This window comes from Phalacrocorax carbo, chromosome 4 (assembly GCF_963921805.1).
Source record: "Phalacrocorax carbo chromosome 4, bPhaCar2.1, whole genome shotgun sequence".
Classification (NCBI taxonomy): Eukaryota; Metazoa; Chordata; class Aves; order Suliformes; family Phalacrocoracidae; genus Phalacrocorax; species Phalacrocorax carbo.
Genome location: NC_087516.1, coordinates 56,887,166 through 56,912,452, shown reverse-complemented (window position 1 = coordinate 56,912,452; position 25,287 = coordinate 56,887,166). Strand labels below are relative to the sequence as shown.

The following is a 25,287-nucleotide window of genomic DNA, read 5'->3' as shown; positions in this document are numbered from 1 at the left end:
CAGAGGCTGTGAGAAAATGGGAGAGGTGGAAGAAAGCGGAAGAAAATGTCCCTCACAAATGAAGGATTGAGAACTGTTCAGCTGGGAAGGTCTGTTGGCCTGTGGACAAAATGCTCAGAAGTCTACAGGGAGGGATGGAAAGGGCCTTTTGCAGAGAGGCAGTATGGAGAGCTTCACACAGTGATAATTTTTAACAAAGTAAAAAGGGCAGTGATTTCATTAAAAACTGCTGGATGCTTAGCATAGTTGAATCTCAGGCCACTTACCTGAATATCTAAATGTGGATTTAAGGGCACAACTTTACACATGTGAAAGAAAAAGAAGTGGAGCAGGGGGCTTAGTCTACCTGCTTTGCTGGTGTAAATGCTTGGAAATCAGAAGACTTACCTGGATGGCAGAAGGCACAGATTACTGCTATTGTAATAGATTGTTACCAAAACAGTTTTTCATTCTTAAAAACAGGAGAATCTGAGATTGTAGAAAGAGAAGTCAGTGGAGCTCTTGCAAGCCTTGCTAGTGCAGAATCTGCCTGGATGTTTTTAGTTATGAATCAGCTTCATCTTGGTTTCTAATGAATTATTTGAAAACTGTTGCCCATTTGTGAGATGCGCTTGTATGCTGCCGATATTCTCATCTGTGTTATTTTATTAGTCTTGTAATTTATTTCTGCATTTGGCTAGCTTTCCTCAGACATGTATAGTTTAAAACTGAACACAAGTTCTATACAGCCTATGGTGTTAAATACCAATTTTAATGCAGGATTTTATTGTATTTGGCTGTGACTGAACAGAAACTAAAGAATCCAGGCAGCATAAGAGGCTCTTGAAAATTTCAGCCGTCCCCTTGTTCTGACTTCCGATGCTGTGAGAAATTGGAAGTGGGATTAGTGAATGGGGCTGGTTAGGGTAGTTCAAGGGCTGCTTCTTCAATTCATCGCAGCTTTCATTAAATTATGGATAGATGCTCAATAAGAACAAAAGAGTAAAAGAGTGACAGCTGAATTTTTAGACTCTGATGACCTAAATAAAGACATAAGGAAACATAAAGGATTGAAATGTATGACTGTAAACATCCAGAGGCACATTATATTGCCTTTTCTCAGATAGATTCAGCTTCTGATATTCATGTGCATGAATAGCCCATTTCAGTGACGTTACTGGGACATGATCCCTATGGGTGTAATTTCTGTTACTTCACTAACATCAGTTCAAGTCAACATCTCTGCAGGGATTTGAACTTGTTTGATTAATTTTGTGAGCTTCGTGTAATACATGCAACAAGATGTGGCTGCTGTCACCAAATGGACATATATTGGAAGCTGGGGGCAAGTACTGTCATGCTAGTCATGCGGGGAGAAGGCTGCAGAGTGCAAGCAACTCAGGACTCTGTGAGGTGTCCTGTGTGGGGAGGAGTGGGAAGGAAGGTTGTGAGTGGAGAACATTGCACAAGAGCAGCTGAGGACTCCCAGAGAACAGGCACTCTAGAAAAGCACTGAATGCCCAAAAGCAGTTCGGCAAACACATTTTTTATGAAGTTGAATGGAGCTTCCAAAAGGGAATATGAGCAACAGGCAAGGAGCTTTATTAATATGGCTTGCTCAGCAAGCTAACGTTGTTTAATAAGCTAAGTGAGGAAGTAGAAAACTGTTACCAAACGGTTGCAGAAACGTGAGGAATATTGCAGTTGGAAAGCATGAAACTCTGGAATGACAATATTATTTCTTATGAGAGGCCGAAAGAAAGGGGGACACTAGAAACACTTGTAACAGGTTTAAGACTTGGGTGTCGCACAGGTGACTTGTAATCCTTCGTTCAGAAATAGATGGTAATGGGCATCAGAGACCCAAGCTGTGAACAGGGATGTTAGAAGATCCTGAGCTAGCCTGAAAAAAAACCCAGTTAAGGATGCAGGAGGCCACAGCGCAGAGGCAGACCAGACTGCAGGTGCTGTAAGGAAAACCAAAGCAACAATCCCCTGAATCAGGGCCACAACCCATCACAAGCCCACCGGAGCGCAGGAGGCAGAGCAAAACCAATGACTCCAAGGGGAAATCTGCCAAATGTACCCGGAGCTCTCTTCAAACACTGCCCCGGCACGCCGCGCTATCTGCATGTGATGGCTTTCAGCAGGCTGCGTGAAATGAGCTGGTAGCCTTAGCGGAGTCTCACCACAGAAATGCCAAGCTTCTTAAGCTGCTTAACAGGATTGGCGAAGAGGATAATGATTAACCGTTTATTAAAGTCAGCCCCTCCAGGTCAGGATGAGAGATACTGGTAGTGAGAAAGCTCGCACTGCTGTTGCCTTCCCCGTGCCTTTTATGCAGATAGGGGGCTTCAGCCTTTGGGGATACAGTCCCTGGTATTAAATTTACTTAAAAGTATGAAGTGGCTTCATTTCTGTTCTGAATACCACTGTGGGCCGTTGTAAACTTCCCCTGTGCAGTTTGAATCTCCTTAAAGGCAGGCATGCTCTGGTTTCTAAGAATAACTCTACAGAGAGCATGCAGTGTACATGTCAACTTAATTAAATGAATTTGTTTAAAATACGATCGATGGTGTGTGAAATTATATAATTATTCCATAAATACACTTTGTTAATTAATTAATATTTTAATTAAAGGGTAATTGGAAACTCTTTGCATTACTACCTTTTTTGAAGGACATGAATGTGTCTTTACCTCATACTCACTGATGATGCCAAAAAAATTAAAAAGAAAAGTATTAAACTAGGAGCCCAGGAGATTAAAAAAAAAAAAAAAGCACAAATGACAGCTATGTCCCAGTTTGCCATCGGAAGGAATTCGGCTGCCCTTTAAAAGCTTCCTTCTCAATCAGCCTTCAGTTTTTCTAATATCCTTCATGTCTCTCTGGGAGAGTGATTGTCTCTCTGGGAGGCTTGCCTTGAAATGTCTCCCTGGAAGACGAACTTGGAACAAAGTGCTGTGGACTACTTGTTGATTGAGACTGCTGATATTAGTAGTTTGTCAGAGCTAGACATAAATCCCTCTTTTCCCCTCATAATCATTTTCCTCCAGTATCTTTCAGTTTACCTGTTTATTTTGAAGACTGTCTGCTTTAACAAACTCAGATTCCCTATTACTCACTGCCAGAATGGCACTCCAATCCCCAGACCACTTTTTGTAACTGCTGGTGTGGTATAAATGAAAAGAAATGGCTGGAAATCAAGAAGAGAGAGAAATGACTGTGGCCCTTATCTTGCCCCTAGAAATTCATACAGAATTGACACTGAAGCCAATAGGATAGGAAGGGCAAACTTGAGGCCTGTCTGTGAAAAATTATCAAGAACTCTCAAATTAAGGCCCTGATTTTGCAAAGTTGCCTGGTTAAATGTGAAGGCCCCCGTGAAGGCAGTGGACAGGATGCTTCTTGCAGGTCTGAAGTGAGCTCATGCTTTTGTTTGCAGCTTTGGGACACAGGCAAATATGAACCAGGAAATTCTGGACAGTAGACAGTTATTCAGCATGTTTTGATCTTCTGCTTACATGGCAAAATTAAACTGATAACTTTCTGCAGCTGTGAACTGCTCTACAACTGCTTGCTACTCCTGAACGCATTAAGCATTGTTTGACTGTGACTGATCTGAAATGTCAGCACTTTTGGATTTCTAAGCAGTCCTGCAGTACCATACCCAGCGTAGACCTAGAAGGTCCTAAGTCCTAAGAGAAATCATAGTTCATCGCAGTGACAGTGCTTTAGTGTGTGATATAGAGGATTATATGAGACTAGCGCAGAAAGAACAAGGAGCACCGTAACTAGCATAGGGACAAGTGAAAACTAAGTCAGTCAGGAATAGATTACAGCACATCTAAGGCAGGCAAAGGACCCAGTGCGCATATATTTGCATAGAAAAAGTTACACAGCTTCAGTGATTTACAGAAACCAGTTTGCCAAGGTACATTCTTAAAACAAAATCTAATTTGAGATTTGAAATATTTTTTAATTCCTAATTGCAAAATTGAGCTCACTGCGTTGTATCCTCGTAGAAAGCTACTCTTATTTGTCTTTAAATTCAACAGTGAATCACCAGCCGTGCCTGACTTATTCATGCGTGAGATGTCAGGTGCATGAGAGCTTACATCACATGCCATGCCGATGCATAAAATTTTTAAACCTGCCCTTGACAACTGAACAATTCAGCAACCTGGACGCAAGCTGCAAGGATCAAAAAGTAGGACAAAAATTACAACTGTTTATACAGCTTTGCACAATGCCATGGCAATGCTTTTTGCAAGAAGAAATATTTACTGAGAGTAAACACAGTTTAGAATGAGATTTAATGTCTGTGTCTTCTCTGTGGGGATCCACATACAGAACACTGGGTTTAATGCTGCTTGAAGAGCCAGAGCTTTTACCTTGGTGAGTCCTCTGTTTTTCAAAGGTACAGGAATGACTGGGGTAAGAGAAAAGTGTCCATGGCGTGAAGAAGAACTTGCACAGGCGGAAGGGAAATTTAAGTGCTGCTTCTGCTTTTTTGCCATACTGCAGATTGTGTGACAAGGATGATACCAATTAGTGCCAACGGTAGCATAGTTTATGACACTGACATCTGTCCAACAGAAACTGGCCCCAAAACATCAAACTTATTTTGCAGATGTCACTGAATAATCATTAGGGGGTGATAACTTTCAATTGCCCAGTGGGGAAAGGTTCCAGCATATTAAATGGACAAAAAGTTTCTGAATTTCAAAAATATTGCAGTGAGAATTTTCACTTGAGACAGCGGGTTGAGGGTTTGCAATCCATCTTTCACTTCCTTGCAAAGCTTAAAAGCAGAAGGAATGGGCTTTTCAGCAAGGCTCGAGAAAGTCTGAAATATTTGTGGGGATCTATGTTCTGACTGGATTTACAGGTCCAAATTTATCTTGGGGCTAACTCCACTGGCATCTCTGAAGTTGTGCCTGTTTATCTCCAGGCTGAATTTGCACCAACGGAAAACTGATCATTCTGGCAGGGCCATTCTATTACATTCAGGAACTAGCTAAATGTTGAGGTGATTTTAGTCAATATCTGTTTCACATATTTTTATACGATCTGCAAACATTCAGGCTTGCAAAAACTGAAATTATGAACCTCCATCTATAGGAAGCCACCTAAATAAATGGCTTGATTTTTCTCCTCCCAGGAGAGCTGTAAACAGACAGGGCTCAGCAAAAGCTGTAGCCACACAGCAGCTCTGATCATTGAGCTTCCCATTTAATGAATAAAAATGAAGTTAGGTGACACTGGACATTCGTGTGTCTTGCATTTAGAGATCTGAGTATGTCCTGAGTTATACTGGGGACCATATAACTCTATATATCCTTTTTGTTTGTTTGTTTAACTCTAGAATTATCTCCCTAAGAAAGAACACCTCCCACCACTTCCAGACAAGACCTTAAATGTGGAAGGGACAAGTCTACACAATACTCGTATCAGGCCCAAACTGAGGCGAGTCTGAATAAATCTAAGATGCTATATTGTGTACTTCTAGATTCCTTAGCCTCTTCCTGACAGTGATGGAGGGATTGGGATTCCTTTCTGTGTAAATCCACCAGGAGGACAGCCGGAGCCTGCAGGGAAAATCTCGTCCCTTCTCACACCCCAGTGTAGATTTTACACCTTCTTACACATTGGCTCCGAGATTAATCCTCTTGGTCTAACTGAATCTGAAGGAGTCTGACATGGAACGATTTACATGATGAGGGGCTGAAAGAGATGTGTAGCAAGAAAGACAGCAATCAAAAGGATGTAAGAAGATAGAAATTAAAGTAAGTGGTAGCTTACTTATACCGGCTAGCTTGCTTTAGGTGGAATACTTCAGATTCACTTAGATTTGTATGTAAATTTGGTCCTTGCTGTCTGAGGGAGAAAGCAAGACCTCATCATTATTTCCTGTTGCTAGATGAGAGAGATGTTAACAATATCAACATTTTTTAATTCCTATACCTGATTTGAGAAGGAATTATGAAATGGAAATGATTCTTGTTTTATTTTCACGTTGTATGCTGGGAAAACAATGCACTCATGTAGATATGAAGAGAAATCATTTCAGCCTGTTAAAACAAATTAGGAAACGTGCTTTCAAATCTTAATATAATTTCTAGAGGAAGGAGCCTCTTGACTTGAATGGTAAAGGTCTGAAAATGGTCAGAGAGAGTCATAGAGCTAAGTGGGGATCCCAATTACAGATTAGCAATAATGCAAATGTTGCTGCAGAGGGACCACTCAGCTTCTGCAGCTCAGGAGCTGTGGCTGTGGCTAGAGCACAGGCATAAAAAACCTCCCTTTCATTATTGTTTTTAATTATCTGCACAACGACAGAGCTGGAATACCTGCTGCATGCAGAGGCCCTTTGTGCAAGCCCATCAGCAGAGGCTATGAAGCCCAAAGCCCATATTTTTTGCCTTCTGGAGATCTTTCAGCTGAATTTTGCTTTCATGCAGATGCCTTTCCTATTTACTCCTTGTCTTCACTGGCTATTTCCCCTGCTCCACTGAACATCAGCAGCAGATGCAGCCTTACGTGACGACACCAGGGTTTGGCTATCCAGCTGCGATCCTGAAGTTCTCCAGTGCAACCGTAAGACTCCTGTGTTCCAGCGAGGAAGCGAGGGTGCTCTGCGCAAGGCTGGCCTCGGAGCACAGACCTCTTGGAGATGAGGAGTGTGTGTCTAGCCTCCTCCCTCTTTCATGAGGGAGCTTGCAGGCATGGACAAAAAAGTAGGAAGCTGACAAGCTCTTCGTTAAACTCAGGAATAAGGCATTAGTCCATGCTCTGATCTTCTCGTTTGTTAGGCTGATATTCGGTGTGCCCTTGTTTTTTTTTTAGCTTGTCCCTGTATTTTTCCTATGTACCTGGCAGGCACAATGTATCTTAATGGAAGGTGTAAAGCAATGTGGAAAACTAAGAGGAAGAGGCAGGAGTTGGCAAGGGGAGGTTCACTTTCTTGCAGAGGGTCACTGGAAGTAATCTGCTCTGAGAAGATCTTGCCAAAGTTATATTTTAAGTTGTGCTTCCAGCTAGAGGCTGCATCATTTGAGACTGTGTGAAAACTTAAAATACAGCTGGGTTACCTTTGAGTGGGACCTACTTGCTTGTGTGTAAGAGATGCTGTGCCTGTAGCACTGGGAGAACAAAAGGGCCTGACTGGGCAGTGTGGGTGTCCTGGGGCAAGGAGGGTCCAGGCCAGGACACGTGGACAGGTGAGCACAGGCTGAGCACAGGTGAGGAGCGATAACTGGAACCAGTCAGAAACAGGGAAGTGCAAGGAAACCTGGCCCAGGTTTTTGGCCCCTTGGCAGTGCTGAGCTGCTCTAAGAGGGCAGGAAAGAGGCAGGAACAAGGTAGCTGAGCTGCTCTCCACAGTGAGCACCTTCTTGCCCATTGCAGAGCCTTTGCCCCCAACTCGGTCTCATTGCGAGGAGTCCTAGGAATGATTAATAGCAAAGGGTACAGGCAACTTCTGACCGATGCTGCTAGGGTATCAGGGCTTGTGATAATGCAGATGCTCCTCGTTCACCTTACCTGTTTTACTGACGGCTCTGTGCCAGAGATTCATGTGGCAGCAAATTTCTACCTGTTGTAGACGCATGAGGGATGACTCCTATATATGAGGGCATAAGGTACCCTTTTGTCAACAGAGAAGCAGGCAGACAAAAGCAAGCAAAAGCTGCGTGGAGTGATGGGGGAAGTAGCAAAGTTGACTAAAACTGGTCTGGGGAATGAGAACCAACTGTACCAATGCATCAGCAGGAGGACCAATGCTACAAAGAGCATGCCCGTTAATAAGTGAGGAGGAGGAGGAGGAGGAAAGGAGTGATGAGTAAAGTCATAATGACGCTAAACTTCTTTTAAAATAAGGGTCCATTGGAAAGGAATACAGATCTTAGGAAGATAGCTCTTGGAAAGCAGAGAGGGGATAGCGGGAATAAATGCAGATCAGCTGGCCTACATCAGGCATATCCACATGAAGGCAATAAAATGACAAACTTAGTGAATCGCTAATCGCTGTTTCTCAGAAATCACCAAGAGCTGCAGCAGCTCCCGAGAGCGGGGGGGGGGCGGGGAGAAGCAAAGGTGAAATTCTACCCCGAGCCCGGCTGGGCTGAGCAATTAAAGCCCAGTCAATCCAGCAGCAGTCCTCCGGGAAATAACGCAGCAAGCGAACGGAGGAAAGAAAAATCTTTAAGGAAAGAGGAAATGATGAATGGTGGGGGTGGGGGGCGGCCCTGCACAGCTCTCCTCAAGGTGATAAGAGCGGTGCAAACTGAATTCCTGAAAGTTAAGATTTGAACCTTGGGCTGTGATTCGTGGCTCTGTGTTGTTCTCTGGGCAATTTGGAAGGGCAGTGTAGGGATAAGCTTTGTGTGGATATATCTGCAAGGCGCTTCTTGTTTTTGTGGTGAGAAAAGGAATCCTGTGCAGTAGGGTGTATTCTGCTTTGAGAGTTAATAAGATGTTTAAACATTAATAGTAATAAATATAATAATAATATATACTGTATAAAACCATACAGGTAGCGCTGTGCCATTTAGGATCTAAATGAATGCAGAAAAACGGGAACCAAGACTTCGGGGGACAAAATAAGTGGTAAGGGTTTGAAATATATTTTAATTTCCTACTGTAGTTAGCCCACTTTTCAAATGTTTTCCTGATGTTATTTCATATCAAAACATCTGCTTTACACAGCGAGGGTTACGTTTTCAGTTAGAGTCTTCCTCTAAGTAACCCAAGGGTCTGCCCTGAACCCCAGAAACCTTCCCAGCTTAAAACTGCCAAAATCCGGGATGTCTTTGCAGAGCGATTAAGCTTTGTCAGGTCTTTGCCAAAATATGTCACTAATTGACATAGTGAATTCTGGTTATCTATGACTGAGAATACATTCGTATTTAGGTCTAGACCATGGTAAGAATTGGATATGGCTGAAAAAAGGTATCCTTTTTGATCAGGTTTGATTTTAAGCTGGATCGGGTTTTGGATCAGGATTTGGGTTTATTTGTGCCGTTGCATGACTGCTGCTCCCAGCGAGAGGACAAGTGGGAACAAAGGCCTCGGAGGGGGCAGGGTGCTGTTGCCTGTGCGGCAGCAGCAAGGAGCCCCGTCAGCGTAAGGTGATGGTGTAGTTATGGGTCTGGTTACCATTGCATGTAAGTGCTTTCAGGATTCATCGTGTTGGTGAGTCAGACAACAATTTCAGTTTGCTTGTCTTTCACTTTTTGCTCTTGCAGGATGTTAGCGCTTTTTTTTTTTTTTTTTTTCTGAGGGGGTAAGAGGAGGTAAGGAAAAGTGAAGGGGAGCTGGGATTTTTTAGTTTTTTTTTTAAATTTTATTTTTTGTCCATTAACCTGGCTCTGAATGGCTGCAATTCAAACACAACAAAACCTGAGTGATACAGCAGTTATAACAAAGGAAGAAATACCGAGAAAGCTGGATAGCTGGAAAATAGGAGTGGGAAAAGTAATAAAAATGAGAATACAAAATACTTGATGTGAGGACAGAGTGCCTGGGAAGAGAGGAAAGGCACAGAGAGCTCAGAGATTTCTAGCAGGTGTTGAGCCTGATGCACACATCCTTTGCACAACAGCAAGTGGCTAAGCAGGGAGAATACAAAGAAGCATGACTGACATAAGCACAGTCACCATGCCAATGAGCACAAGTGCCTGTATATATTAATAGGCCAGAGGGAAGATGTGAATGCGAAAGGAACGCTAGCTACTGGAGGTGAGCTCTATCATCAGCAGTATGTGGACGTAGGGTGAGAATTTGCCATCTGATCGCACCACTCGCTCTCTCCGGGGAAAAAGGGCTGTTCAGGCATTTTGGAAATGTGCCTCCCAAGGATAACCCAGGTACTCTGGGATCAGAGCAGGGGATTGTGGTGGTGAGACTAGGTAATGTGCAGCTAACATAGCAAAAATACCCAGTGGTCCTGAGCCTGTGCAGCAGCTGGGGACAGATATTAGAGCACATCATCAGGGTGGCCTTTATTGACTGGGTTACAGAGCAACCCTCAGCCAGAAGCCTCCAAAAGCCCTGGCTGCTCTCCAGGGCACCACAGCAGGGAGCTACCCCCTGCCTTTGCTAAACAAACCTGGGCTGCTGTGGCTCCTGGAGGTGCTGAGCCCAGCCAGCCATTCTCAGTTCATATCACACAGTTCAGACTTCCAGGATTTAAACTCCCTGCTTTGTAATTTCCTTTATTTCTAAAACATAGGGACAGATGGGAATGCACTCCCTCTTTCCTGTTCTTCATCTGAATGCCTGGGTACCTTTCCCTGTTTCTCTTGGAGTGTAGCTGTTCTCTTTCTGTGGATTATCCTGGCCCTACAACCCTTGCGGTGTGTTAATCCCTGAGCACGGTAAACATGCAAATGGCCTGTGATGTTTTAGTGCTGGGGAGAGCTATTCTCCTTGCTGATTGACAGCTGGGCCTCCACTGACACACTGGTTTTCATAGTATGAGGGTGAATGGATATGTAGATAAACAGTTGAGCTTTCCTAAACGTTTCGGAAGCTATTGTGTGTCTCTCTGCATGTACCTACACATGGACTTCTGCTGCACTCCACGTGGGAGACCTCTTTGCTCACTGAATACATATGGTTTCTGCTTTAACCGTGGCTCTTAATTTATTGCTGTGGCTTTTCATCCCTCCCCTCTGGTGTTAAAGCCTTCTTCTGCAGAATTTGCTCTCACTCAGTAAGTGGACCCCCAGCTTTGTGCTCTGTGCCTGTGCCATTTCTTTGCTTTACAGAATATTGGCAAAGCCATTTGCCTACTGAGACTGTAGTTGAAGCGCCTCACCTAGCTTCATCTTTTTATTCAGTCCTTCTATCTGCCTGTGGCTGCTTCTGGTTGGGAAACATCTGCCTCCTAATTTTTTTTCCCCAGTCAGGCATCCAGCTTTTTTATTCCCTTGCAAAAGGCTCTCCGCTGTGTTTGCACACACACTATGTAACACCTGGTGGCCCGAGCAAATCCGACAAGTGCAAATGTGAAAACTAGATAGTTTCTGAGATACTTAGGGGCAAGCCCAGTAACCTTGTCCTCTTTTAATATTTGTGTGTCTTTGGGGGAATTCCTGGCTCCAGTTACAAACACCTGAAGAGGTCCTTGGCTGAATTTAGTCGTTCATATTTTAGCAGGTTTCTGCAGGTCTTCGTGATTCCTGTCTTCGTTCTCTTTTCCTCATAGAGATGGATAAGGAAAGCTTGCAGGAATTTGGTTTGTAAAACGCACTGCCAAAAAAAAAAAGGTGGAATATATCCTAGCATAATGGCAAGTAGTGAAGAGGGAATTTAGTAGGCTGGAGGAGTTTTCTAAAGCCCTACTCAACATTTCACATTTTATGATCCTTAATGACAAATGGTGATTGTGAATATTCATGAATTTTTCCCTGGGTTAATGTCATAACCTTTGCAGTAAAAAGGCTGTTTTCACCGGTAATAACTACCTTTCAATTTATTTATGCTTGTTTTTTTTACAGAGATAGACCCCAAATTAACATTCAAAGTGCAAGAAAGTAATTTTGCATGGTTGTTTGGTGGGGGGAGGGGAAAATACGTTTTAAAAGTCTATCATGTTATGTCTTTTTTGAGACAATGCAGCCCTTTACTTTCAAACTCTCTGGTTTTTATCAGTATTTTTAGAGTACTGGAAAAGGCATTCCAATTCAGCTGTACTGAGGAGACAACTCAGCGTGTAGTACGAAGAATTTGTTTGTCCTTTTGAGCATGAAGAATTTGCCTGTCTTTGATTTTCCTGGTTATTCTAAGCATTATTTTAGTATTTGATCGGTAATTACCGTATATCCTTTCCCCTGGTCAGTATTCCCTCTTCTCCTCCCTTTTTCCTGCCTATGATTGTACTTGGTGCCTTGCAGTCATTATGTCTTACTTTGCTGCACTGAACTGAATGTGCCCTTTATCTGTCCATAAGCCTAATTTATTCAAATCATTTAAAATTTGCTTGCTCTGTGCACCATTTTGCACTTATGTGCTATCAGCAAAAAATTTCACTTTAAAAATTATATCCCCTGCAGGCCATTTATATAAAAGTTGGAACAAAAGCAGGTATAGTGCTGAAATTTGGGAGTACTGCCTTGTTCCTGTCCCTCTAGTCACCCTGAACCATGCCGTTTTGCTGACACCCTGCTTCTTGTCCCACAGATAATTTTGAAGTCATTTGCTATTGCGCTTTTTCTATACCGTGCTTTACTGATTCTACAGATCAGTCTTTGCGGGGTGTGGTGCTAAATGAATCTCTTTCATCTGGGTAAATTATGCCCATCACTTCACTTTCGCCTCTCTGTTGAGGAAAGAACTGAAAGAACTTAAAGCACATTTGACAGACATGACGTGAATCCGGCTGCCTCTTCTTCCCGGGCTGGCTTTTCTACATGTTGCATAACCCCGTCCCATATTAATGTTTCCAATATCCGTTCCGTGGCTGCAGTTGGGATTACTGGTGAGTGGATTCCTAAATCCTCACTTGATTTAAAAAAGGAAAAAAGTTTTGGGTTTTTTTTTTTCTTAAATGTATTATTATTTTTAAAAAGTAAAGCTGGAGTAGCTACTTTCTAGGCACCTCCAGATACACCTTTCTCAGGAAGCTATCAAGCAATATTACTAAAGGTTTGCCAATTTCCCTTGCTATTTCCTTCCAACTTTGGAGATGCAGTTAATCTAAGTCTCAGGTCCTGTCAACTTTTAATAGTTCTAATTAACTAACTACCTGTCCAGAATGGATCATAAAGCCTTTTAACATTTCATTTTTTTCCCCCTCAAGAAAATGGATCCTTGTTTCCGGGATGTGACCTTCAGCTTCTGTAAATACTCAGGCAAGGGATATTAATTCAGGCTCATCTGTCACTGGCTTCTCACTCATTCCTTTTGTGGCCCCACCGATTCCTTCCCTGGTCCTCTGCTTTTCATATATCGGATGAAAGATCTCCATTGAATTTCTTCACATCCTTGCCATTTTTTAAAAAGCATTTGCTACTCCAGCATTTCCTGCCAGTGTTTGTAATTGCTCCATTTTGAACACAATGTCATTGGCAGACCTGCTAAGTAATATAATAATAACGCAATAGAGGAAACTGAAACCATGGCAGGGGCCCGAGTGGAGAACTTGTCTGGAATTGGATATAGTGAAGTGGAAGTGGCTCTAGTTTTACAGCTTGTGGTGTGAGACCAGAATCTGGCCTTGTACGTGAAATAGCTCATAAATTACCTGAGGCTTTTTCGCACGACGTAGCGGCGATGCTATCTGGTGTTAAGAGCTCTAAACAATGTTTTGTAGGGCGTTCGCAAGGAAACCTGAAACTTGCCAGAACACCTTTTGGAGGAAAGCTTATATTTCCTCAGGAAAAAAAAAAATCTGACCTAGTTCTGAAATAAATCCCTTTTTCTTCCTAGAAGGTTATTATTGCTGTATGTCTACGCTAGATTTTTTTATGGCACCTTGCATGTTTTTGTGTTTGATTACATGGCTGTGTTTGATTTACTGTGTCATGTTCCATCCCACTGTCATAATGAGCTCGAGTCCTCATCTGATAAACTTTTTCCTTCTACACACTAAGATGTTACACTTCGGATACCTGCTGCGAGGCTCTCTGTATAGAGGGAGGGCATGGAGGGAGTTGCCTTGGGAGGGATGTTTCTCGTATGCAAGCGAGGAGACTCCCGACAGCTCTGTGACCTGCAAAGCACCTTTGAGAGGCAGCTAAAACATAAACAGGCCCCCGAGCCTGCAGGTGTTCCTCGCCTGCTTTTGCAGATCATTAAGCAAATCGAGAGGTGACGTAAAACTACCATAGTTTATCTATGAGGTCTCCGTAGCCTGCTTGAAAGACTGTCTATTCGCAGGTTTGCCGGCTGGCTGCAGAAGGCACGCTGCCTGTGCCAGCGCTGTGCACTGGAGCAGAGCTGTGTAGGTGTGGGTGAGAGGTTTCACGGGCCCAGCTATTGCTCCAGTTGGGACGTGTAGGCACAGGAACTCCTATCTCTGCGCTCTGTTTCGGAGGGGATGTACACCTTGTAGCTGGAGTACAGAATGTGGCTGCAGAAGCTGTTTTAGCTTAGCAGTCACTACTCCTTCTACCTTTTTTTTTTATACCTTAATATCCTAAATCATATTCTCTGTGTTGCTTAATACCACATCTGGCATTCTTCCCTTCCTTGCTGGTTTATGTACACATTAAATTAGAAAGCAGTCCTGTACCAGATCAAGCTTTGCTTCCTCCGCTTAATGTAATCCACTCTGAGGTCTAGATAATTAAACTCTCCCACTATCACTGCCATGGTCTTTTAGGTGTTTTGCTTCATGTATGCTATACTTCATACCTCCTTCCTGGTCAAGCTGCGCACAACACATTCCTTTTAGTACATCTCCAGTGTAGGTATAATCCATATCACACTGCTACAACCTAGTTTCTTCCAGGCTTCATATTTCAAGATGGGCCAGATTCTCTTTTGTAAGCATGACCAAGACTCTGCAGCTGTGTTCCTGCCTGGTTCTCTTAAACAACCATTTAGATACAGGAGTTAACCTAGGAGAGAGCCTGGGTTGGATTCGGTGAAGGTCAAGACAGTATGAAGACAGTGGCCCATGGAGCTTGTCCTTTTGTCCTCCTCTTTTCCCACTTCCCACCTTCACTTCTGATCCCAAAAGAGCCTGCAGTCAGGATGTTTTAAAAGGAGAGGCCTAAGTTTGAGTTCAACCTCAGACTCAGACTGAAAGCCAGCTCTTTTTTTTTAAGTAAGTATTTGATTGTCAGATAAATGGCTCCAAAATAAACAGTACTCCCTCTTTTGGCACTGGCTACCAAACCACAGTGGTGAGGCAAGAGAGGCTTGAGCCAGAACCCTCCAGAGCCGTGCTGCTTAGTGCAGCTCTGTCTAGGACACCCAACGCCATGCACCTGGGCAATGTCTGGAGCAAAACAGAAGGGGTAAATGGACAGAGAGCGGTCTGTGGTCTTACGAAATGGCTGTGCCTTCTAAGTAGCATCCATAAAGAAAATTTTGAAAACTGTGGAGACAGGCTCTAGACATTCACCTGTGTGGAGTTGTCCTTTCATCTGTTTTGAGTCCTGGTAAACAGTAGTCTCACAGTATGTCGTAAAGAGGTTTAGAACAATTTGTCAGGATGGGCTCTAGAAGTGAAAAAGGAAGGGAGAGAAAAACAGAAATATATTGTCAATGCATTGTGCACAGAGCATGCTTAGCTCTAGCCAAGGCTTTCTCAATTTAAATTCGAAATTGTTCCAAATTTATTTCAAAATAGAAATAAAGTGTTGTACTACTGTACACAGCTGTTTTCCCACCTAAGCTTTTTCAGTCAGCAAAAGCATAGATAATGTAAGATGTTATGTCACTTGAGGAAAAAAAAAATTGCTGATCTTCTTTGTCATGTTGTGTAGTGGCAATACCACCACCAAAACAGCATTAGAGATTTAAATATGTTGCTATATGTCAGGCCATGACTTGCTTCCAACTTATTCTGGAAAAGAAATACAGACATTCTGATTTCTGTTGTTTTAATTTTGCTGTCTATGAATAAGTCTTTCTGTCACTCAGTGTAGGTGGTTTTTAGTGCCTACAGGGTACTAAATATTGGTATTTATGTTAAAGTGCAAGCATTACATGATTGTACTTCCGCACAGTGCTTGCTGTTTCTTTCCCACATGGGAAGACGTGCTGCTTCATTGGTATTTTGGTTTTATGAAGGTGGCTAGGGGCCTGTGTAAGCAATAGCAGCATTTTGCCTCAAGAACTGATGCTATTTAGAGGCCAAAATAACAAGCAAAATTCCCTGAGATTTGAGCACATTGTGCTTGGTCAGGATTCCCGAGAAAGGAAGTGCTTTGAATGTTGTTTGTGTAGAAATGACATTGCGGGTCGTCCCCGTGCAGCTGACTCACACTGGAACTCTAGGTAGACAAGGTATCCGTACCGCTGCCTGCCCGTTCTCCTGCCCCACCCTGTCACCACCACAGCCAGGAAGACTCATGAGGGTCCTGGTTGTCTTCTGCTACTCAGCTCAACACTGAGGTTGGAGGAATTGGCCTTTTTTTTTTTTTTTTTTTTTTTTAGCTAAAGGGCCTTCTCAAGGAGTCCCCTGTGTCCTTCTCTCCCAGCAGCAGCCAGCCCATCAAATTGTGGGCTGCATCTTTCCGCCCCTGTTGGGTTGCAGAAGAAAGCCAGCTGCCTTGATACCTTTTTCTCACCGAGCAGGTAAGTGACTGTCGCTGTTACACTTCCCAGCCCCCCTGGGAGGCTGACGGATGGAGCTGTGCTCCCGAGGCCTGAACATATAATTTGCAACACGCAATTTGTGTCGCATCATACCTAGCTGGAGCTCTAGTTCCAGGAGTACCCAAAATATATCTACAAATAGATCATGTCATGTCAAAAATTAAATGGAAGGTGATAGTAATTGTGGACTATATAATTAGAAAGCAAGAATCAGAATGTCTAACTAATGGCAACAGCTGGAATACCTGCACAAAAAGCTAATCAAAAGTCAACTTGAAATCCAGGGAAGCCTATATATGGCTGTTTCTGCCCCTTTAAAAAACTGCTGAGAGTATTGCAAATTACACTTCGATCGCACTTCGGCTGGTGTAAACCACATAGAAATCAAGCATAATACAATAATCTGACTTTTCAGGAAGGTCACATCTACTTAAATGTACAAAGTTGCACAGAGTAGGTTTTTCTAAATGTAGACGCCTACCTATAAAATCATGGTGAATCCAAGTCTAATAAGGTTTGCTTGATGTTATGGAACCTAAAAATCTGTCAGAAGTACAGGGGAGGAGGAAGAGGGAGAAGCGGCTTTAGGGACGTGTAAAAACAAAGCCTTTCTTTCCTTTTAAATATTTCTGCTGAGCCCTGATTGAACATAGGATGAAAAGCCACTGTCTTGAGATTTGAGGAAAACAAAGGATTCTGTTTCCACTATTACATTGAAAAGTTCTTTACTGCATGAAAGGTCGTCCCTTCTAAACTTCCTCAGACGTGTGGTTTAGGTTTCGGGGGAACTCAGCTGCTAGTACCATGGAAGTCTATTATCAATAGGATGTGGTACCTTGGAGGAGTCCATGTGGTCAGGAACATTAGCCCTCTATTCTTTATATCAGTTTTACACTGTATCTTGGGTGAAATATTTCAAGAATGAGGTTTTGGCTTTTAAAGGAACTGTGATGGTATAGAAGGGTGGTATGTTTTAACCCAAACTCTCTGTTATTAACTGGTAAGAATGACAGAGCAATGGTCTGAGGTATTGTACTGAGGCTGGCAGTCACGGTGTCAGTGTAAGCAGTGCGCGCCTCCAGAATCAGGCCCTAAGATTTGGTGTTGCTTTTGAGCTGATGTTTCTCTCTTTATCTGGATTGTCAAAAACACCCCTAGCATCCATTAGAGCTTGTCATAACAACGGTTTGAAAAAAAAACCCCAAACTTCCAGAAAACGTTCTTCTGACAAAATACAGCGTTTTACAAAAATACAAAATGTTTCATGGGAGTGTGTTGGTTTCAGTGCAAATTTCCCAGGGAAAAATTCTCAGGACTAGGCTGGAGTTTTTAGGAAAGAAAAAGAAGAGAGATTGACTACCTGGGAAATAGTGCGGCCACCTGGGGCTCTGGTAAACCCATATACTGTCCAACCTGGGTGCAGAGATGATTTACAGTATATGTCTGCCTATCTACCTGCCTCTCCCGCTTTCTCTCAGCCTTGTCAGAGGTGTTTTTATTGGACCAGAGAATGTTTGGACCATTCTCTGGTCCAAAGAGTTACTCTGCAGGCCAGTGGTTAGATTCCTGGCATCCACCATAGTGGACAGAGGCCAAAGTCCCGGTAGGGATAAAGGCAGGACAATGAATTTAAGCTCAGCTTTTGCACTTGTAAGCAAGCAAGTTGGCCACCTGGCTTTTAGCAGTCCTGTGGTGGATATGTCCAAAGGTATCTCTTAACTTTTGTACTTTTAAAAACATTTCCATTTGACACTGGAATGAAAGGCAGCTCTGAAACTGGGCTTTCCCTCCTGTCTCTGAAATGAAATTGTTATACTCCTGACATTACTTCTCAAGTACATTGTCCATCAGGTAAAATCAAAATGAAGCAGGCTGTAGTCCAGTAGATGCTAGACCCAGGCACGCACAGTTTATATGCAGACCTTGCTAGTGGTCAGGGTGAAGTTTTTATGTGAGGAGAGGGGAAAATCATGCCTGCCAAGGAGTGTCTTCATTTGTGCTCACGTGTTCTCCACAGTTTGAAGAGGGTGCAGGCTCTTCTATAAGGATTAGCTGCTATTGTGGTGTTCGTAGTAAAAACCAAAAGTTAGCTTCAATCTGAAGACAGGAAAGAGAGGGTTGAAGTCATTGCCAGCTTCCAGCTGCTGCTATGTTTGAGTTGTGTAGTATGCTAATAAAAATAATGGTATAATTAACAATGCGTAATTGTGCTTTCATCCACATTTTCAGGTCAGGAACACCCTCTTGTACTTTCACTCCATTATGTTTCAAAGCGGAGGGGAGCAGGACTGTGGTCTAGTTCCTCCTCATGTCATTGCATGCTATTTGTTTTTTAAAGTAGATGGAAAGAGATGAGGAGGCTCTTCTTGGGCTCTGCTGTTGTAAGAGGCTGCTCCACAGACAGCTCATACAGGAGCTGTGATCTCTACAATTTCCTCTGCTTCTTCCCTTAGGACCCTTCATGGCCAGCTGCAGCCTATCCTGCAAGAAATATTTCCAAGAGAGTCAGATATCACTGACATCTTCACGATAAACCACTTAAACACAGAATGAAAGACTCACCTTTAGATGTTTCCATTGAAGTTGTTTTCAAAGAAAAATATGAAGAGGCAAACTCTGCTCTCCCTGATATTTTTATAAATCTGGCGCAACTCTACTGAAGCCAAGAGCTAAAACCAAAATAAGGCCTGGAAATTTTGTCTTCTGGCTCAGAAAACAAGAGTCAACAAAGGGCCTGATTCGTCATTGAGGAAAGCCAAATCAACACCAAAGGTACATATTAATTTGCTAATTTGATTTAGGACTTGACTAGTGAGGCAAAGTGACCCCCTAAAGCATTTACTTCAGTCAACTTGAGCTATTCTTAAAACGATATGAAATATTCTTGAAGACAGGCATTGATCTACCTGCAGAAGGGAGCAGCTTTGGGATGTATTATTACTGCAGTGACTGGGCAGCCTAGTCCCTGACTGTGATGCAAATATGATGGGTGCTGAAAAAAACAGAGACTTTGGACACGTTTTGTGCCAGATACTTTCCCATGTGCAGGGGAGCCATATAAAGTTCAGGCATTAGTTCACAATCACAGTACTTGTAGGAGATCTTTATTCTGTGTCGAGATGTCCCAGCCTAGCAACGTGCGGACCTTCCAAATGTATAGTCTTGGAAAGCTCAACCATCAAAGAAAGGCATCTTACCAAATGTCCCAGTCTGAATGACAGCCCGTCCCCAGAACCTGTTCGCTTGACCTGCGTGATGAAGTAGATGGAATGATTTGCACAGGCAAGGTGCTTGAATGGCTTTGGAATGGAAATGAAAAAAACTGCTGCCTTGCCTGTTGGGTGGTTGAAGCTATGGGTGAACTGAGATGCCAGATTTCCTACTGTAACTCCATATAGCAGATATGATCCAGTTTGGGGGTATAATATAGGAGAGAATTTTTTAAATTATTTATTTACAAGTGATTTTGCTGTAGCAACTGTATGAATTTGAACACAGTGATATAAGGTTTTTATTTAAGCAAATTAAGAAACAGAGGATCTATACGATTAATGTCTTCCAACTAAAAATCTCCAACAATCTATTATTATCATTAAAATATTTTAAACTAAATTGGTTATAATATTTTTTGAAAGGCTAGTTTGTGAAGGCAGTAGTTTCCTACTACATGCAATAAAAAGCATTTCACATGCATGAAAAACTAGTGGACCAAATTTCAGGCTATAAATAAGGCAATTGTAAAATGTAAATGCTTAGAAACACTAGCAAAATTCAGCCAACAAAGCGGGGATCAGAAATTTATACCCTCATTACTGGTAATTACAGTCACATTCTTTACTGAACTGTATTCCCAGCCAACACATAAAAGTGTCCTGATGCATTACCTGCTTAGAACTAAGTCACCCCTAGCACACATGTGCCAGAAAGCGAATCTGCAGCTCTGTGGCCATGTTAGCACATGGAGCTCTGCATGCGCTGCTGTAAATGTATCTGTCTACCTTTTAAGCAAAGTAGCTGAAAGCCCCTCAGGGTGTTCTTACGAAATGTAAATTCACTGACTTGGAGACCTCAGCATAAAATCGCTGCTTTTAGTGGATGGCTGTTTAACACTCTCCTGTCCACAAGAAAGTGAGGAAAAAGAAATGCAGTCCCATGGCTGGTTTTATGTACATTCAGCATTTGTCTTTTTTTCTTATTCTTTGACAAAATAAAAGCAGTTTAGGCATCTATAAAAGTAGCCTTTTTTTTTTTTTTCCAGAAATGAGCAATAAATTCTTAATGCCCTTGTGACAGATCAATCTCAACCTGTCAATAATTCATATTTGATACTTCCGCTATTTAAGTTAAGAAGGAATTGCGGGGAAAGATGAGCCTTCTTTTGGGTTCAGATTGACACCTCCTGCCAAGACTGTTAATATGCCTAAGAAAAAAGAATAGCACACACATGGGAGATTATATTCATTAGTGGTCGTCTTGCAAGTATTTTGACAGTACTGCATGAATCACGTGCTTTTTCTTTGAATGGTGCACACACAGACTTGATTAATGTGTCTTTAAAAGTCCAACTAACTATAGATTCAGACACATAAAAATACCCATCCAGAGTGGAGGTACCTACATATTTAACTTCAGTGGAATTGTTGCAGTTCCTTCATATCTGAAAATCAGACCCTTTTCAATGTAGAGTGAGGTGCCAAATGCCATGTGTCCAGTTCTTATGCCACTAGGCTGTAGCCATGAAGCAAGACCAAAACACAGGTGCCCTCAGGAAGAGACTTTGTTGCCTAGAAGACTGCTGTGACTTGAGCACCTTCTGCAAAAGTCTTAAAGTCTTAAATTATTTTTGTGGTAAGGTTGGATTTGTGATGGGACAGCCAGCCCAGGGCATATTACAGAAGACTGGAAGAAGATACTACCATTCCCAGAGCAATCAGATGAGCTGAAGTCCTCACTATTGCTAGCCAAATACTGGATGCTTTCAATTTGGAAAACAGGGTATCTTAAGACAAATCACAGAAATCAGGAACCAAAAGTTTTTCTCATGATCTTTCTAAACACTTTAAGGCTTAAGAAAGTAAGCATTAAGAATATTTAGTTCATTTAAACATCTTGCATGCCTTTCTTGTGTGAACAGACCCACTGTCCTACCAGTGCCTTTCAACTTTTTCCACTCTGAACATATGTAAACATTCTCCAGTAGACTGGCGGACACTCTGGGTAGCAGGTGTAAGTTTCCTTACAAAAGGCTTCCTTTTCTCAGTCACTTTTTCATCCTATTGGAAGTAGTTAATGTAAAACCACCAGTCTTAATGCAGTTCAAAAAGCTGATTCTCTTTGGGATCTTTAAAAGGCAATGCTAAAACAACCTGGAGTTTTAAAGTGTAGTGATGCTCTATGTAAAAATGTTCTCTGGGTTTCTTGTATATGTTGCTGGTGATGTAAACAGTGAGCTTTCTTCCGTTTAGAAGTTAAAATTAGAGGTTAAATTTTCCTTGTCCAGTTCTCCAAATTTGGCTGGGCTCTGATGGTCACATATCTTGTTCTTTTTATTTTTCATCACCATCTTTTTTTTTAAAGATGAACTAAGCTATTTCATAGACTTACCAGTTAATATTGGTTGCCTCCTGTCCTAAATGCTGTACTAACATAGAGGAAGAAACTGGCCCTTCCCTGAAGGTCTTCCCTGATGATCTAAAACCAGAAGGAGCTGATGGAGGTGTGCTAAAACAGGTCTTGCAGGTCAGAATGTTGTCCGTAAATTTTGGCCAAGGGGCTGATTGAAAAAGCTAGCAGAAAATTTCATTGATAATGCACAAATCAAAGTGGTTTATTCAGCACCAGATGAGAGATGTGTACAGAAGCCAGGGAGACCCTCCTCACGATATGCTAAGGGAACAGGTCACACTCATCCTGTTCTCAGGGCTGCGTATGAACTGCTTCACAAAGCCTAAAGGGTGTATCATAAGGCTAGAGAAACGGTGCAGTCCTGCTTACCCCCCAGGGAACAGGTAAGAGGGAAGCCACCTGAGCCCTCCAGTTATATCATGCATTCTTCCTGATGTGCAGTAAAGTCTTAATTTCTCTGGGCCAGTGTGGTCCTGCAACTGTCTTCCCTGGATTAATCACAGGTGATTTCTCAACCCAAGCAAACTCTTGTGGAAACTTGCATCTCTCTCCTGTGAGTGCATGCAAGAAAGTGCTTTTTTTTTTTTTCACATAGTCACATTTCAGATCAGAGCTAGATGATACAAGCACAAGACACATCATTAACTAGGGGAACCTGTTAATACCCATAATCAATAAATGGGTTCAGTACTGTTTCTTGTATTACAGTCACAAAAAAATGCATAGTGTTTGCTAACTGCTGTTCACTTCTAAATACTGCATGTTACTCGCTCATTAATTACTGCCACAGTTTGCAGGAATTATTCCATAATTAATTGGCCTCTAAAACACTCTGCTGTATCTCTTTCCCATTTTGGGAAGTGCTACTCAACATCCTATTTTTTCATACAAGTTTTTCGTACAAGCTTTGCCAAAGCTCTTCAAACATGTCATCTTGGCAGATAAAAACATGACTTAGGAATGGCTACAAGAAATGAGGTGGTGTGGAAAGTTTTAGAAGCAATGAAATATCACTATTAAATGTAAAATTAATGTGGCATTCCTACATCATGAAATCCTTCCTACCAAACTATAAACCAGACAATACTGTAAAAAGTTGTAATGCAGACTACTTAATAATTTATGTAGTAATTCAGGAATTGGTTCAAGTCTTAGAAAGACTAATTTATTTGAATCCGTTTGAAAAACCCAACTGACATAATGGCATAAATAATAATCTATACAAACCCAGCATCCTTCACTAGCATGGATCCCAAAGTAGAGCTTCAGTTGTGGCAAAGAAGCCAGCACTGCAGGCACCTGTGCCAGCTGTATTATAGATCCAGTCTTCGCCACTGCCTCTGGTGAGCCATTTATGAACCACAGGGGTTCAGTGTCACAGATGAGAGGGCCAGTCGCTGTTAGGAAAGAAGCATCTTCTCTAGTAGGAGTTGCAGAGAGAGAGGGACGGGCAGAGATGTAATTATTTACGTGACACATAGCTCTTTATGATTTCTAATAACTGAAAATACTGGGAATGATTTTAAGTCTCATGTGAAAGAGCATCACAAACGTTAAATAGCACAATCCCCACTTCACAGGGCTCAGTTTTCAAGAGCCAATCTCATAGTGCCATTCCACGCAGCACTCAACATGCAGGGCTCCTGGAAAATCTTGACGTTTACTTAGGTGCTTACACGGGAGCAGAAATCTGAAAAATCTAGTCCCAGCTGCGGAGGGTGCAAGACCTTTGGGAAATTCCAACCAGTAGCTGGATTGTAAAGCAAGAGATCGCACAACAGCCTTGGAGTATTATGCACTGTTAATCTGCACCCACTATCCAGCCAAAATAAATAAAATAAAAGCTCTTTGTGCATTACACTAATGCAAACCCCCGGATAATACAGGGGACGTTCTCCCATGAGCCAGAATGCCTCTTTGGCTGAGGTTGTGAACGCTGATGATCATGGCACAACCAAGCACACTGAGGAAGAAGTGTCAGGGGACAGAACACGAGGCAGAATAGGAAAAGTTGTCTACAGGTCAGAGGACGGTGTCACCCTGTCTGTCAGAACCGCACATGCCACAGACTTATAACTCCTGCCTGCTCTGTGCTGGTAATGACATCCACGACAACACGCCTGTGTCCTGCTCTAGCAAACACCATCTTGCCCAATCAAAACAACTAAAGGGCATTTAATTTTCCTAAAAATCCTCTGTCTTGAAGCTTTTCAACTGTTCCTCTCTGGCTTTGGTTAGGCCAAATGGCAAGTTGAGATCTTTGCTTTTCTGCTAAACCCTGTTGGTCTTCTCACTTCTGGTCCAATTTTGTCTACACACTGAAGCCATACTCAGAAGGCAAACTTCAAGCAGAACAAAATCTTCCCAGGTACAGATCTCTAAAGTGCATAGTGATGGGGGCTGCAACGTGCTTCTGTGAAGATGAGCTCCTAAGTCATCCCTGCTATGTAGTAGACACAGTCATGGCCTTTTATTGGAGAAAATTATTCTGATCTGTATATTCATTTAAAAAATAGATGGTGGTTGTGGAGATGGAGGAGATCAGTATCGCGGTGGCTCCGATCTTCAGTAACTGAAGATTGATACAATTTGATGTGGTTTGGGTGCCTTGATGAGATTTGAAGATGGATAGGTGCATACAAAATGAAACAAAATCATAACCATAGCTAGCACGTCATCTGCTTCCTGAACTCAGAAGGACTAAATGGCTACTGGAACTGAAGGACTGACCTGTAAAGGTGGCCTCCCAGAATAGAAAGTGATACATGTTACACAGCTAAATATGGTAGAAGATTGTATGGGTGCATATTCAGCTCCTGTAAATACATTAGTGTACTTTGATCTCCATGGTTGCCAGGCCAGCTTTGGCTTTTGTTAAATCAGATGCCTTTTTTTTTTTTTAATGAATATGCAGTGGATGTGGTGGGTTGATGAGGCTTACACTGAGCTAAAACTACTAAGACAACAGTTGTGGACCATCTAAGCTAAAGAGCGTTCACAGCTAAGCTTTGGTGGCAGTATTTGATAAAAGAAAGGTACATTACCCTAACTTTGCTGAAAGGACTTCCAGTGTTGTAGAGCATTGGATGTGACTCCGAGGAGAGTACAAATGTGAACTCAGATTAAATGAGTAAAACATGAAGGAAGTTATATTGAATTAAATATGAAAATGGCTCAACTGTAGGTTTAGTCTGGAAGTTAGAGACCTGAATTTTTGCATAGTAACAGCAATTTTACCAGCTATTTGATGAATGTATCATTGCATATGAACATATTTGATTAGAAACCAGTGGTCAATAGTGATCCAGAGCACAAAAGAGAACACAGAAATATACTGAGGAATGCAGAATTGACTGGCCCATATTAATACTGTGACAGCAAATACAGCTAAGCTATCAAGATAGTAGAA

General features: G+C 42.2%; 1 long non-coding RNA gene across 2 annotated transcripts in view; it reads left to right on the top strand.

The window, feature by feature from the left end:
• Positions 1 to 25,287, top strand: part of LOC135313120 (uncharacterized) — an 82,170-nt gene that overhangs the window by 46,206 nt on the left and 10,677 nt on the right. For both annotated transcript variants that reach the window (XR_010372715.1, XR_010372714.1), the window contains exon 3: positions 18,707 to 19,025. This is a non-coding gene — a long non-coding RNA (uncharacterized LOC135313120). The remainder of the gene's footprint in view (positions 1 to 18,706; positions 19,026 to 25,287) is intronic.